This window comes from Poecilia mexicana, unplaced genomic scaffold (assembly GCF_051168715.1).
Source record: "Poecilia mexicana isolate PSO_F unplaced genomic scaffold, ASM5116871v1 scaffold_20, whole genome shotgun sequence".
Taxonomy (NCBI): Eukaryota; Metazoa; Chordata; class Actinopteri; order Cyprinodontiformes; family Poeciliidae; genus Poecilia; species Poecilia mexicana.
The window spans coordinates 2,901,919-2,917,747 of record NW_028263389.1 but is presented as its reverse complement, the minus strand read 5'-3'; positions in this window follow the sequence as shown (position 1 = coordinate 2,917,747).

The following is a 15,829-nucleotide window of genomic DNA, read 5'->3' as shown; positions in this document are numbered from 1 at the left end:
TTGGAGAGTTCTGAGCAAAACCCATTTTATTTGTAGGTGACCTAACATCCCCTCTGGGATCCTCTGGGATCCTCTGGGATCCTCTGGGATCCTCTGGTCCAGCACTGCTCAGCATCTTATCAAAAGCTAAACTTTAACTGTTGGTTAAACTTCAACAACAAACAGACATATTTGGAGATCAGCTGCTGGTGTCTCTGGCTGCTGCTTTGTGGGTTTGAGCTTCTGCTTTCCCATCAGGCGAGGGAGCTGCAATGATGCAACTTTGTTTCATCAATTAGACCCTGAAGAGAGCCTGTCCATAAGAATGACTGTGATTCCTAAATATCTCCCAGATATGGTGCTTGTTGTTCCATTTCACTAGAATCATCAGCAAACAACTGCCATAATATATCCTGCAGAGATAAAAATCTAAACTAACAGGACAGTGAGCTGTATGGATCAAAGCAATGAAGGAATCTAAGGGGAACAGATCCAGACAATGATTTGTTGAGAGTATTTGAATTGATGCTGCTAGAGAGCAGAATGATATGGAAACTTGTGCTGTTGCATGCTTTGTTTTCAGTTAGACAACAAGCATCTGCAGACTAAAGACTCTGTAAACCAGAATCTGTCAGATAGAATGACCTCCATGTTGGCTCCAGCTGCACAATATTAATATTTTTGTTATGGAAAAGCCAGCATTCCTGTTAACAGTGAAATGTGAAGAAGATTTCCACCTGATGTGTATCTCAGTGACTTCAGCAGCCTCTTCCCCCCTTCAGTGCAGTACTGTCTCAAGAACTCCACTTCCTCCTCCACTGCGGTGGGTAAAAGCTTGACTTGTCTGTAGTCAAAATGTAGAAAGATAAACACAGATCAAAGATCTTATCTGATTCAGTCATGGTACCATCTTTTATCATGCTGCCTGTGTCTGTCAGACAGAAACAGGCTGCAGCATAATTTCAGAAACATGAAGATGTGTCCAAGTAGAGAGAGAGAGAGGTACTCACTTTGCTATTTCTCCAACAAACTTGAGGATCTTTTCATCAGTGTTTTTGAGCAGGACAAACAGCTTGACTCTGACGTCTAACTCCAGAGCTGAGAGGTCTTCCTCTGATGTGTTGGCGAGACTCTGACTATCAATCTTAACCATGAGGTCTCTATTTTCTGCACACAGAACAGATCATATTTACAGTCACACACAAACAATGATAGTTATTATTTTACATAATTTCTTCCCCAGAGCCAAGGAAATCAGTTCCACCTTCTTTTCTCAGACACATACTGTCCATATTACCATCTCTGTCTATGGTGCTAAAGTAAAAAGCCATCAATGAAAAAGTGCCAAAGGCAACATAACTGGATGCTTTCAGAGTGCCAGCAGGAACACAGACAAATGAGATCAGGTGGTGATGGAGGAACGCTGGACAGCTTAGGATGGAAACAGTTACCTTCTAGACACACTTGGACCTCATGACGCTTCCTGTCATCTGCCAGATGCAGCAGTTTAGAGAGCTGGCTGAAGGTACGAACAGAAATAGAAGGTGGAAAAAACTGCAACAGTGGCTTCCCCTCACTGTCTTTTTCAAGGGACTGTATAGCTGTCCCACCTCTACAAACTATTTTTAATTGAACACACAGAAAACTTAAAAAGTTCAAAATAAAAAGTAACAAAGTGTTGTTTTTATATCCCGTCACTGCATGGGAAATAAAAGCAAAAAATAAAATAAATAACAGGGTCACCTAAAATTTTGGAGAAACTAGGCAAAACTTCATCTGGCACACAAAAAAGACAATAATGGCTTTCGCCTAAAAAAAATATGGAAATGAAAAGTGAAAAATGAAAGGTTGATTTGATTATGCTTAATTTAACTTGACACACAGGCATGTAGCTGCCTTGCCTCTTGCTCCAAAACACTGGAAGGAATGTTTAATCTGGTTGTTGCATTTCTCCACTACACACCTCGGAGGTTCAGCTTCAATCACACAATAAAAGCAGACCAGAACATCTGATTATATAAAAATGGAACCTTCTCTGTTTCACTGAAGATGAAAAATACATTAATTGCAACAAAACTAAGCTATTCAGCTGGATAGAGTCTGAATTGCTACAGCAGAGCCCAGGAAAACGAACTTTCTGAGATTGTGTTGACACTAAGAGACTGAGTGATGACAGCCTGCCTCAGTGAGACAGATAATAGTGAAAGCAGCAGCCAGTTCATCATTAGACTAACTTGATGTCTTCTTTGAAATCAGATTTCGCTAAAGTGGTGTTCCACTGAAGCGCCTCCTCAAACACGTTCTGCCTCCTGCGGGTGTTTGGAACCTAAATTCCCCAACAAGTCCAGGATTTCCTTATACCCGGTAAGTTACGTGGACTCCAAATTGCCTGTGCTCGTACCGGTGTTCTGGAGCTGGTCCACTTGGCCGCCCTGGTCAGTATCAGCCCAATAGCGACTCCTGAAGTTCAAAAGTAGAACACATTGGAGGAAAAACTTAACTGTCGCTTCAGTTCAGTGTGGTTCCTGAACAAAGAACTTCAAGCTGAGGAAATTCACATAAATAGTTGTCTCTTGGTTTTACCAGTCTTGTATAGCAAATAAAATAACACGAGCGGCAGTTACGAGCGGAGCAGCTAGTAGCCATATTCTCGCTAAGCTCAGTTTTGAGACAGAAAGCAGCTGAAGCTCAACTATCGTTGAACAAACTCAGTTATTCAGCTGAAGGCAGTTTGAACACATCGAAGTGCTAGAAACTAGTTATTGTCCATTGTAAAAGTGTTTTAATATAATTAAAATATAACATTACCGTAATTTAACAAGGAGGTTCGGTAGAATCGTCAGCAGGTGACATTAATGGTTACCAGGGAAACCAAACTGGTCAGGGAAACCCGTAAGCAGCTATGATACTGCTATGCTGTATCTTACTGCGTTAATTAAGTCTTCTCAAAATTTAAAATTCGTTTCAAAATTAATTTCAGTTCAATTCAAAAATACTTTATTGATCCCAAAAACAAATAAAATAAGGAAAAAATACATCCAGGTGTGAGCAGAAGTGGCTATAGTAGTCAAGAATTATTCTCAAGTAAGAGTAAAAAGCGACTTGAATACTGATTTATTGTTTTTGATACTTTAATATTTTAGTGTCTTAAAATAATTAGACAGACAAAAATAGAAGGTTATGTCCAAATTCTGTATTTTTAACAAATAATTACAGTATTTTTAAAGACATACTTTCAGAATGTACACTGCTCAAAAAAATAAAGGGAACACTCAAATAACACATCCTAGATCTGAATGAATGAAATATTCTCATTGAATACTTTGTTCTGTACAAAATTGAATGTGCTGACAACAAAATCACACAAAAATCATCAATGGAAATCAAACTTGGAGCCACACACAAAATTAAAGTAAAATGTTCCCTTTATTTTTTTGAGCAGCATATTTTAGAACAGGGTTAAGTACTTCCAGTGACAGTATATAGTGTTTCAGTAATTTGGTGAAAAATGGGTACCTGAAAAATATATTTTTATTGCAAACCATTTTTTTTTTTTTTTTTTTTGCTTTTATTTCACCTACTGGTTGTAATTCTTGTTTTTGTCAGTATGTGGTGCTGTTTTTACAAAAAGGTCTAAAACGACCAGAAATTGAAAAAAACCTCTTGTTCACGTATTCTGGCATTCTTAACTTCGGAGCCCTCTAGGGGACGTGGGGAATTTTTTTCTTTTGCATTACCTCGCAAAGCATTTGCGTTCCCTCACAATATGTTTCCTGCAATATTTGCTGGTCTATTTTGTATACAGTTACAAATGTCAATTTAAATTTTCAATTATATACACATTTAAAGTGCCTCATTGAAAATTTGTTTATTCTTAACTCCTTGGTGCAAAAATCTGATTGAAAATCGACTTATTCACTGCATGTTTATGTCTATTTGTATAAGGTTGAGATGGAAATGCGCATTCAGACCACCAACACAAAACAGACAATCAAAACTGTCAGATGACTTACCTCGTGTCACTTTGACCGGCGGAGGCTCTGCGTTAAAGAAGGAAGTGAGGCAACAAATGTCTTTGAGGTGGATTTATTTGGGAGCTCCAAGTCTTCATTACACCAACACCTTTTTTTTAGTGAAACAAAGAAGCTGACATTTATACCTGAGGCAAGTTCCAACACTGACACCAGGTAAAGGGGTGATCAAAAAGAAAAGACAAACAAACACTACTTACACAAAACTAACAAACAATAAATGATCCAACAAATATTTACATGCATGCAAATTATTAAAATTAAACTAACTTAAAGTCAATCAAAAGTAAATACAACTAAATATAAATCCTCAGAGTATTCCCCCTCCTAATGGAAGCTGGTATGCTCCAGGAGCATTCGTCTCCCTCTCTGCTCCACCTTGCTGAGACACACCCAGAAAGGCAAATACTCAATTAACTCAAATTGAACTAATCTAAATCAAAACAAACTGACATTTTCCCCCACATTCTCTGAACAGGAAAGATGGCCAGTCTCCCTACCCAAAAAGAATGTTCACCAAATGTCACCATGTAACTGAAATAAAGAACTAATACAAAACACATTTGAACTGAAAACAACATAATATCAATAATCAACATGGGATGGAACCCCTGGTCTCCATCACATTTCCTCCCCCGTCACCCAGGACAACAGTACTCAGTCCTCAAACATCCTTGACAGAGAGTCAGCCACAAGGTTAGACTTCCCTGACCGATACTGCACTGTAAAATCAAAAGGTTGTAATGACAGATACCATCTTGCAATACGCATATTAGAGTCTTTCATTTGGTGTAACCATTTCAGCGCCCGATGATCTGTCTCCAGGGTAAAATGGCGGCCCAACAGATAGTACCGCAGTGATTCCACAGCCCACTTAACTGCGAGGCATTCTTTTTCGACTGTGGAATACCTGGTCTCTCTGTCTTGAAGCTTCCTACTGAGGAAAACAATAGGATGTCTCTCACCATCAATGTCCTGCAGCAATACAGCACCAAGACCTACTCCAGAGGCATCAGTTTGCAGTATAAACGGTTCATCAAAGTCTGGACTGTAGAGAACAGTCACTTGAGATTGCAGACTTCAGGTCCTTGAAAGCTTTGTCACACTCCTCAGTCCACTGTACTTTATTTGGTGCAGAGACTTTTGTTAAATCTGTAAGAACAGCAGCCCTGTCTGCAAAATGGGGAATGAACTTACTATACCACCCCACTAACCCAACAAAGGCACGGACCTTCCTTTTTGTTGTAGGAACTGGGTATGCATGAATCGCTTCTACTTTTCCCACTTGAGGTCTAACTTGGCCATGTCCCACCACATAGCCCAGGTATTCTACCTGCCTCTGAGCCAACTTGCATTTATTAGGGTTAATGGTGAGGCCAGCAGATCTAATGAGCTGTAAAACATGCTGCAAATGATGAACATGCTCCTCCCAGGTCTGGCTGAAAACCACCACGTCATCCAGGTGTGCTGCAGCAAAGTCAGATGCCTCCCTCAGCACCTGGTCCATGAGGCGCTGAAATGTTGCTGGTGCCCCCTGCAGGCCAAAGGGCATCACCCTAAACTGAAAAACCCCACATGGTGTTTTAAATGCAGTCAGTTCTTTCGCCTCTGATGCCAAAGCCAGCTGCCAGTAGCCCTTGCTGAGGTCAAGTGTGGTAATAAAATTGCATCTCCCAACTCTCTCCAACAGTTCATCAATGCGAGGCATTGGATAAGGGTCAAATTTAGAGACACTATTGAGGTATCTAAAATCAATACAAAATCTTAAAGTGCCATCCTTTTTTGGTACTAGCACTACTGGACTGCACCATTCACTCACAGAGGGCTCAATGATCCCCAGCTCCAACATGAACTGTATCTCATTTTTGAGTTGTGGGACGAGACGTTCTGGAACCCTGTAGAACTTCCTGCGGGTGCAGCATCGTCTCTGAGGTGAACCCTGTGTTTCATCAGGCTTGTGAACCCAGGTTTTTCCTGAAACAGCTCTGGATCCAAAAGGGGTTTCATGTCCTGCTGTTGGGATGGCTGAAGATGAGAGAGAGAAATTGCGACAGGTGCGGAGCTACAGGCTGGAAAAAATAGCTCATCTTCCTCCTCATTGTCCACCACACGCACAAAGAGTTGCGGTACAACAGTTTCTGCATGCTCCTCATTCTGCATTGGAACCTGTTGAGATGACTGAGAAGCAGACGGCATTGCAAACTGTTGTGGTGAGTCGTGGTATTGTTTCAAAAGATTAACATGGAAAGTTTGATGTTTCTTCTTTCTTTCTGGCATATACAGTTCATAATTAAGCTTCCCAACACATCGTGTGACCTCATAAGGGCCCTGCCATTTAGTGAGAAGCTTATTGTCACTGGTGGGGAGCAACAACAACACTTTCTGTCCAGGATGAAAACTCCTCTCCCTAGCCTTTTTATCGTACCAGGTTTTTTGTTTTGCTTGACCAGTTTTCATGTGTTGATGTGCCATTACAGCCATTTGTTCAAGTCTCTCTCTCATTTTTATCACATAGGACACCACATGCTCACCCGATGGACTTGGGCTTTCCCATTGCTCTTTAAGAAGATCCAACAGCCCCCTCACTTGTCGTCCATACAGCAGCTCGAATGGAGAGAATCCAGTTGACGCTTGTGGAACTTCTCGATATGCAAAAAGCATATAGGGCAGCCATTTGTCCCACTCTATGCCAGTCTCTGAAACAAACTTGCGCAGCATGTTCTTCAGTGTTTGGTTAAAATGTTCAACCAGTCCATCTGACTGGGGGTGGTACGGGGTGGTGTTTATACCCTTTATACCTAACAACTGATAGACCTGCTTCAAAAGGTTTGACAGGAAATTAGTCCCGCAGTCTGTAAGGATCTCTTTAGGAATGCCTACCCTTGAAAACAGATGAAGCAAACAGTTAGCTACTTGTTTAGCTTTCACTGATCTCAAAGGAAAAGCTTCAGGGTATCTTGTAGCATAATCACAGATAACCAGAATGTAACGGTTACCAGAGGAGCTTTTCTCCAGGGGACCCACAACATCCATTCCTATCCTTTCAAATGGTGTGTCTATGATAGGTAACGGCTGTAGAAGTGCTTTAGAAACACCTCTGTTCGTAGTTAACTGACACGTGTGACAGGAAGAGCAGAACTGTTGCACCTGTGTGTACATACCTGGCCACACAAACAGACTTGCTATTCTATGAAGGGATTTCTGAAATCCAAGGTGCCCAGCCCAAGGAACTGAATGAGCGAGTTCCATCACTTTCCCCCTTAGCTGCTGTGGTAAAGCAATGGCTTCTGATCTACCTTTAACCTGATAAAGGACACCATTCTTCACAACATAAGTTGCATCTTCCAAGGCATTTATTTTACCCTGCTTCTTTCCCTCTACTTCTGTAACCTTATCAAACCATGGTTTTAATGTTGGGTCTGATCTCTGATGGGCAGAAATATCTGAAGGAATATCAAAGTCAAATAAAGGGCAAGGTTTCATCTTTCCTTCCACCTCCATTCTGGCTGAACCTGAAAACTTCTCCTTTCTTCTTTGAGCTCTGGATTTGGATGGTTTTATACTGCCCACCTCCAGTTCTACATCATAGAATGGTAATTCCTTAAGTGAATTCTGTACCGCCTGGGCTCTAGTAGTGACCAAGCTACAGATTGGAGAGGAAAGTTCTGCTCCTGTCACTATGGGAACATTTTTCTGGAAGAGTGTAGTGTTCTGAGTCTTTAACTGTGTTCCCTCATGGCCATCAGTTTGAGTCAACTGTCCAGCTGCTGTGTTTGACACTAAATCAGTCAAAGTGGGGACATCCAAGCCCAAAATGACAGCATAAGGAAGCCTTGAAGCTAATGCTACAGGTAACAGAAATGTCTGACCTCCTATAGTTAAATAAATCTCAGCTACAGGATACTCCATTTCATCACCGTGAATGCAACTTATTTTTGTCCTAGCCTCACTCCATAGTTCTCTTGGCACTAAGCTAGACAGAACCACAGACTTGAAACTTCCTGTGTCTAACAAAGCTGTTTCACGTTGACCATTAACTAACACAGGGACTGTGTGAGCAGGTTCAGGGGCAAGGGATGGGGTGGGTGGTCTGGGAACTGAACAGAGAAGGGAGGGCTTACTCCGTGTAGTGGCAGGACATGTATACTGTGTATGACCCATTCTGTTACACTGAAAACACCTGACATCTGGTCTTGAGGAAGAGTAGTTCTTAGCAGGGTTGGGTTTAGCAAAAGAAAATGACTTGGTAGCTGAATAACTCCTAGTCTGACCTATAGCACCACCCCTTTCACCCCCATCAGACTTACTTCTTCCCGTAGGAAAGTTTTCCCAGCCAAAGTGGGCTCTTCTCGTCCCCATCCTTGCTGACAAGAAGACTTCTGCCAAACTTGCCGCCTCCTCTGCAGACTTTGGGGCTCGTTCCCGGATCCACACCTCCAAGTCCGGATTCACCATCCTCAGGAACTGCTCCATGATCATCAGTTCTGAAATGTTCTTCACTGTAGAAGTCTCTGGTTTGACCCACTTATAGAACATGTCTTTGAGTCGAACATAAAGTTCTTTTGGCGTCTCACCCTGATGAATGTCCAGGGATCGAAACCTCCTTCTATAGGTGTCGGCAGTTATCTCATATTTGGTCAGAATGGCATCTTTCACCTTATCATACATGTGAGAATCAGCAATGTCCATCAGCACATAAGCACTACGTGCTTTCCCAGTAAGTAGTGGAACCAGTCGGACTGCCCACTCATCTTTAGGCCAATGACAGACCTTAGCTATCCTTTCAAAAGTTGTCAAGAAGTGCTCCACATCATCATCAGAAGCCAATGGAAGCAGCTTTGGCTCCCTCTGTGTGGGTGGAAGCTGGAAAGACATCTGACTTTGTCCATCATCATGGCTGTCTCCGTCGTCATCATGAGTGTGAGGATCCTCCTCCAAATAGTCACCCTCATGCTGTCGTTCCTCCTTCAATTCCTCCACATGAGTCTGGAGTTGTCGAAACTGTTGTTGTAAATTCTTCCATCTTACTTCTTGGCGTGCTGATTCCTTCTCAATCTGCTGGTCTCGGGCAGTTTGAGACTGCATCAGTGACTTGACGAGGCTTGCCAGCTGATCCAGTTTGTCATCAGTGCTAGCACCAGTAGCTGCTTCAGCTCCACTCATAGCAGCACTACTCTCTGGATTCTCAGTTTCATTACTTCTTTTACCACCTCTTGTCATCATCGTCTCATTGTTCCTCCAAAAACCCCACTTCTGACACCATTTGTCACTTTGACCGGCGGAGGCTCTGCGTTAAAGAAGGAAGTGAGGCAACAAATGTCTTTGAGGTGGATTTATTTGGGAGCTCCAAGTCTTCATTACACCAACACCTTTTTTTTTAGTGAAACAAAGAAGCTGACATTTATACCTGAGGCAAGTTCCAACACTGACACCAGGTAAAGGGGTGATCAAAAAGAAAAGACAAACAAACACTACTTACACAAAACTAACAAACAATAAATGATCCAACAAATATTTACATGCATGCAAATTATTAAAATTAAACTAACCTAAAGTCAATCAAAAGTAAATATAACTAAATATAAATCCTCAGAGTATTCCCCCTCCTAATGGAAGCTGGTATGCTCCAGGAGCATTCGTCTCCCTCTCTGCTCCACCTTGCTGAGACACACCCAGAAAGGCAAATACTCAATTAACTCAAATTGAACTAATCTAAATCAAAACAAACTGACATTTTCCCCCACATTCTCTGAACAGGAAAGATGGCCAGTCTCCCTACCCAAAAAGAATGTTCACCAAATGTCACCATGTAACTGAAATAAAGAACTAATACAAAACACATTTGAACTGAAAACAACATAATATCAATAATCAACATGGGATGGAACCCCTGGTCTCCATCACACCTCGCTATTATAACTCAATAGTCCTAATAGTTTTAATGTATTTTTTCTTTCTTTTCTACTTTCGGAAAGTTTCTTTTTATATCATAGGTTTGTGGTGCATTTCTATCCTAAAGAAAAAATTCTAAAACTTCAGATATTTCACAACAAAATATTAATATTCATGGAAAAACCTTACATTAACTTTATATCAAAACAGAAAGTATGATGGCCACTTTAACAAAAGCTTACAATATACAATTATACCGCATAAACTGATCAGTACATTATTGCGAGAGAACGCAAAACCTTTTGCGAGGTAACGCAAAAATATTGCAAGGGACTGCAATAATTTTGCGAGGTAACGCAAAATAAAAAAAATAAATAAATAAAAAAATCCTCCATGTCCCATAGGGGGCTCCGTACTTAACCTCCTTTCACTCCTTAAAACTGAAGAGGACATTTTTGAGCCGAAACATGTCGGAGAAGACAACTTTAAGGCCTCATCCAGATTTTCGGTAATTAATGTCTGAACTCTATTATTTTCCGGATATTGCTGACGTCATGTTTTTCTATTTTCCTCTTTTAGAGGTGCCACTGCCGTAACTGTTCAGTTTTCTGTGAAGCTACTTTGCGACGTATCTGCTGAGTAATAGTGCTGTTGATGCGCCATTTTGTGGAAGCCGTTGCTTGTTAGGAGCTTTATACTAATTTTATACTAGTATTTACTCACTAGTAGGGCTGTTGTAAACGAATATTTTAGTAATCGAGTAATCTATCGATTATTCTTACGATTAATCGAGTAATCGGATAAAAAAAATTACAAAATGAAATATTGGTAAATCTGGCATAATACCGGTGTTACTATCAGATATCAATATCAGTCCAATTTTTCATATTTGAGCATCCCTAACAGTTGCTTTTTTGTAGTTTAGAAAACTAACCTGTAACAATAATAGCTCACTTTCTAAGTTAACCAGAAGAAAAGTTATAGAAAAATCTGAAATTATATTGAATTTAATAACAAATAGGCAGGCTAACAAATATGCTTATAAAAAATGTCTACAATCCAGCTTTTAGTTTATGTATTCATCTTCAGTGAGTTTAATAGATTAATTAAACTCACCTTGCCACCTAACCTGTCACGCTTTGGGTTTGAAAATACGGGAAATGCCGCCTGGAGTGGGAGGAGAGGGCGAATGAACGAACGTAAGATGGGGTGGAGGGGAGGAAATAGACCAGCGGACTGACGAACCGTTAGACCGGGGGACGAACACGGGGGGAAGCAATACGGGATATTTACGACACCTTCACTGGTCACACTCAGAAACTCATCTACCAGCCATGTACGATGCGCTCCGCCACCCGTTTCTTCAGACCGGGATATGAAATTTATTGTGCGGTTCGTCGGTAAAGCTACATTTACACGGTAAGCATCAGCTACTCAGCCGCTGAGTAGCTGATGCTCAGCCTGAACGGATAGCTCTGTTCAGGGCTATCCGCCTGAACAGAGCGGATAGCCCTGTTCAGGCTATCCGCTCACCTCAGCGCTCTTCCCGCCGTTCGCTTTCAACCAGCAGCCCCGGAGGAGAAATGCTGCCGTACTCCAGGCATTCCCCAGTCATTTTAAGGATGCTTATTGGTTCCCCAAAAACGATAAAAAGTCGGGCATTATCATCAATCAATAAAATCCCCACGGGCCAATCTTGAAGATTGGACTTTATGCCGCTGAGACTTAGCTTTTGTCAACAACTCAGAGGCGGAAGTGAGAGCTCCGCGCAACGCAAATGAAGTCCCGGCCGGAACACGGTGCGCTAACTAATAAAACATAAATTAACGAAGCTTCGAGGCAGGTAAATTTTCCTCGAGGAATTTTAGTAATCGAGGTACTCGAATCATTCGAGGAATCGTTTCAGCCCTACTCACTAGTATAAAATATTTCGTAGTATTTACGGGCCATTCACTTAACAAGACTATTTTTACTCCATTTCTTGAACTTTATTTTAAAATTTTGCAACTTGGAGAAAATTGTGCCTTTTGAGACTAAAATACTCCTTTTATTTGAAGTTCTGTGTGTTCTATTAATCTCGGCTTCATTAACTTGAGCACCAAATGGCACAGCAGGCTCAGCAGATACAAAACATTACAACTGAAAAGAACACATTTTTGGTTAAACATTTGTTCTTCTCAAGTATCCAGAAATATTACTCAAATAAGAGTAAATAGTGCAATGTAGTAAAACTTTTCCTAAAAGTTTTATTTTGTTTGTTTTCCATAAAAAGTTACTTAAGAAATTTTTGGGAACGTGAGTACCCCAAAAGCAGGTTAGAACTAGTTACAACCCACTTTTGATGTGAATCACCCAACATAATAAACACATTGTTTTGTAATGTTACACAGTTGCTTGCCTTGATATTATAAATAGAATCATTAAAACTTCTAGGAAGTTTTTTTTTTTTTAACTTAACACAGAAAAGTTACACAGTTAAAAATAAAAGGTAACAGTGTAAAGACTACATGATAAGATGTTTTTTTTTACCTTTTACATTCAAACATAGAAGGTACTTTTCACATTTAAACAAAAATATCTTAAGAAAGTCTCAAATTTTTACATTCAAAATTTTCTCAAGTTTATCACTTATTAGAAAAGTTAATCAAGCAAATCGGATGCCTTCAGATGTGTTTTTTTTGTTTGTTTTTTTTGTAAAGCAAAACTGCAATGGAACATGTAGGCAGGCAGATATATGTTAGCATGAATTACAGAATATGTGAAAAAATAAAATAAGTATTTTATTTTATTTATTTTATTCCACCTCAGCTCATATTTGAGAGCCTGTTTCCTCTCTTGCTCCTGGTTTGGCTCTGTCCTGCAGACAAACACTGAGGACTGAAAATATTCTGTTTGTGTTCACTCTCTCTGTTTAGACCCAAAGGTTCATTCAGTTCAGAGTTATTCACCACAACCTGGAAGGTCCTGCTTTAAGATGAACGTTCAAGTTCTTCTGCAGGTCTTTCATCTCAGTGTTCTCTGATTTTCCACAACGTTCTGTGTGGTGTTCTGTGTTTGAACCACTGAAACCAAACACTGATCTGCCACAGAGACAAGGAGACGTCTTCAGTCTCCATACTGTCGCAACCTTCCTGCTGTCAACCATCCTCTCCAGTCATGACGTCGGACCCAGAGAACGTCTTTCTGATTATCAGTAAAATCACTGATTTCCTCTGATGCTGACCTGTTTGGCTCTTTATCTGCCAGCTGAACCAGTAGGAAGGTGAGCTCTGTCTTTCAGATCGTTGACAACAAAGTCAGAGCAGGTGGAGTGTCTTTGTCTCCACAGCTTTTAGGAATCGACTTGATGGGGTCAGAATGTGAATCGATCAGTGAAATTCCCCCTGAGGGGAGGAGAGGCAGCAGCTCTTCTACAGTAACAAGACAAATCATTTCGGTAACACTTTATTTGAAGGGGGTTGAATAAGACTAACATAACACCTGTCATAAACATGAATAAGCCTTCATGAATATTTATGACTGTTGTCATAAAGCGTCATTCGGTAAATTATGACACTTTTAATACAAAGTTGACATTATTCAAAATGTCTTTGTTATGACAACTTGACATTAACCAAGAAATCATTACTGATATAAATTTGTTATAAAAGTATTACTGATTGCACTTTAAAAATTAGGTAACTTTATGTTATTAAAGGTAAAGTTTAAACAGTAATGATTTATTGATTAATGTCAAGTTGTCATAACACAGACATTTTGAATAATGTCAACTTTGTATTAAAAGTGTCATAATTTACTAAATGACGCTTTATGACAACAGTCATAAATATTCATGAAGACTTATTCATGTTCATGACAGGTGTTTATGACAGTGTCATGCTAGTCTTATTCAACCCCCCTTCAAATAAAGTGTTACCATCATTTCTGATGCTGTTGTTGTTAGAGAAGTGAATTTATGAGCTTTCCTCCTCCTGCAGGTATTTTACTTGGAGGAGTTTCTGAAAATGTGCCACTGGCTGCTGGAGTCAATGTTGAGTTCTGTGTGCAACAGAGTTCAGACACACTAACTTAGTGCATGATTTAATGTGAGCACCTGACTGGCTTTGAACAGGAAAAACAAAGAAAGAAGATGGATTGAAGACTGGGTGAAAATGTGGAAGCAGAAGCAGAAACGAGGGTCTTTAAATATCTAACCCAGGTCTCTTTAGCCGACCTAATTGCTGTTTGTTAAAGCAGAGATTAAATGGAAAGATCTCCCAGACTGGGTCTTTTCCAAAGGAAAACTGATCTGCAGCGTGTTTAGAAGCACCTGCTCTCTTAGATGTTCTGTGACTAAAACTTAATACAGCATAATAAACACAGGCTGCTCTCCATACTGTTTCTCCACTGCAGGAGCTCAGGCTCTGATTAAACTTCATGGAAACTGCTGGATGACACACAGAAACCTACTGCGGCCTGCTTTAGTTCACAGTGTGTCCAACAATCCATTAAGGCTCAAATGAAACACACACAGAGGGAGTGTGTGAGCAGTTAGAGTGATGATAAGGTGCTCAGACTCCTACTACTGTTCCTGTTCCTGGTTTGGAGAGTCAGAACGGGTCTCTGTTGTCATTTTTCAGTCACATTCTTCTCTTCACTTGTTTTACAAGCTTTGTGTTAAATCCAGATCAGTGGGGCTCATGTGGTTAAAGCAGGGAAATATGAAGGTGACTCTGGTCATTGTAGGAAGGAGCTGCTAGATATGTGTGACCATATCCCAAAGTTGTAAAATACTCCCAGAAACCAGCCTGTCCTTTCCCACAATCCTCTGTGATTTAGGACAAACGGGAAAATGGGAAAACCTTTTAAACTTGGTTAAGTGGGGCTGAGAGATTCTTTAAAACTGACCGGTAACGTTCTTTCTTATGGTTCACATTTACAGTACTCAAATTCACAGTTTAGCTGCACAGTGTCTTTTACTTTAATGACAGTAGAAAGATCACTTAGTGACTCTAAAGAAATTACTAAATTCGAAAGATGCATTAGACAGACATCTGAAGTAAAACCTGCAGTTGTGGCTGAAGGACAAAGAAATGTCTTCTACCTGTTATTAGATTTATAAGCAGCAACAGCAGTAGCTGCTGTTTTCTTTCCTTCCTGATGTTGAGTTAAACTCATTTGCACCTGACAAACTGAGATGATTTTGAACTATGACCTAATTCATGAGGTGGTTGAATTATAAGAGGGTCATTGAGACATAATTTTTGCTACATGAGAACCAATCAGATCTGATCTAAATGAGTCTCGGTAAACAAACCCTGATACCTCTGAGAAGATTTCCATATCACTTCTTGGACTTTTTATGCACACAAACCTGTAATTGTGGCTTTGGAATAATGTGGTTCGTTTGTATTTAAAGGGGTTGAGGCCTCAGTGCCACTGTTTTCTTTGGAGGGGACAGACTTTTGTCAAATATAGAAGCATTGTGAGATTTATGGCCATAAAACTTGTGGAGAAACCCAAAGTCAAACTCTGCATATAGGAGTTGACAGACTGTTCTGGTTCCAGTTCTGTTCAGGGACACTTGACTCCTATGTTTTAAATGCTTGAGCCTAATGGAAACATTAAAAGCACACAAAACACATCTTTAAGAAAATCACATCATCATAAACAGGAATATTTTCATTTGCTCTGATTGGCTGGTTTCAATGCAGGTTGTCAATTTATGTGAAATAGAAGAACAATTATAAAACCATGGGATCAACACTTTACAGCAGCCTTTGAAAATCTCTGAAGGCTCCTGTGAGGTTAATCTTGATTTGTTTACTAGATGGAGGTCTCTATCAGTCTTTGACATTATTGATCATAAGATTTTGTTGAAGAAACTTGAATCCTATGGCCTGGAAGAATCACCATTGCCATTTATCAGTTATCTTAATGTCAGGAGG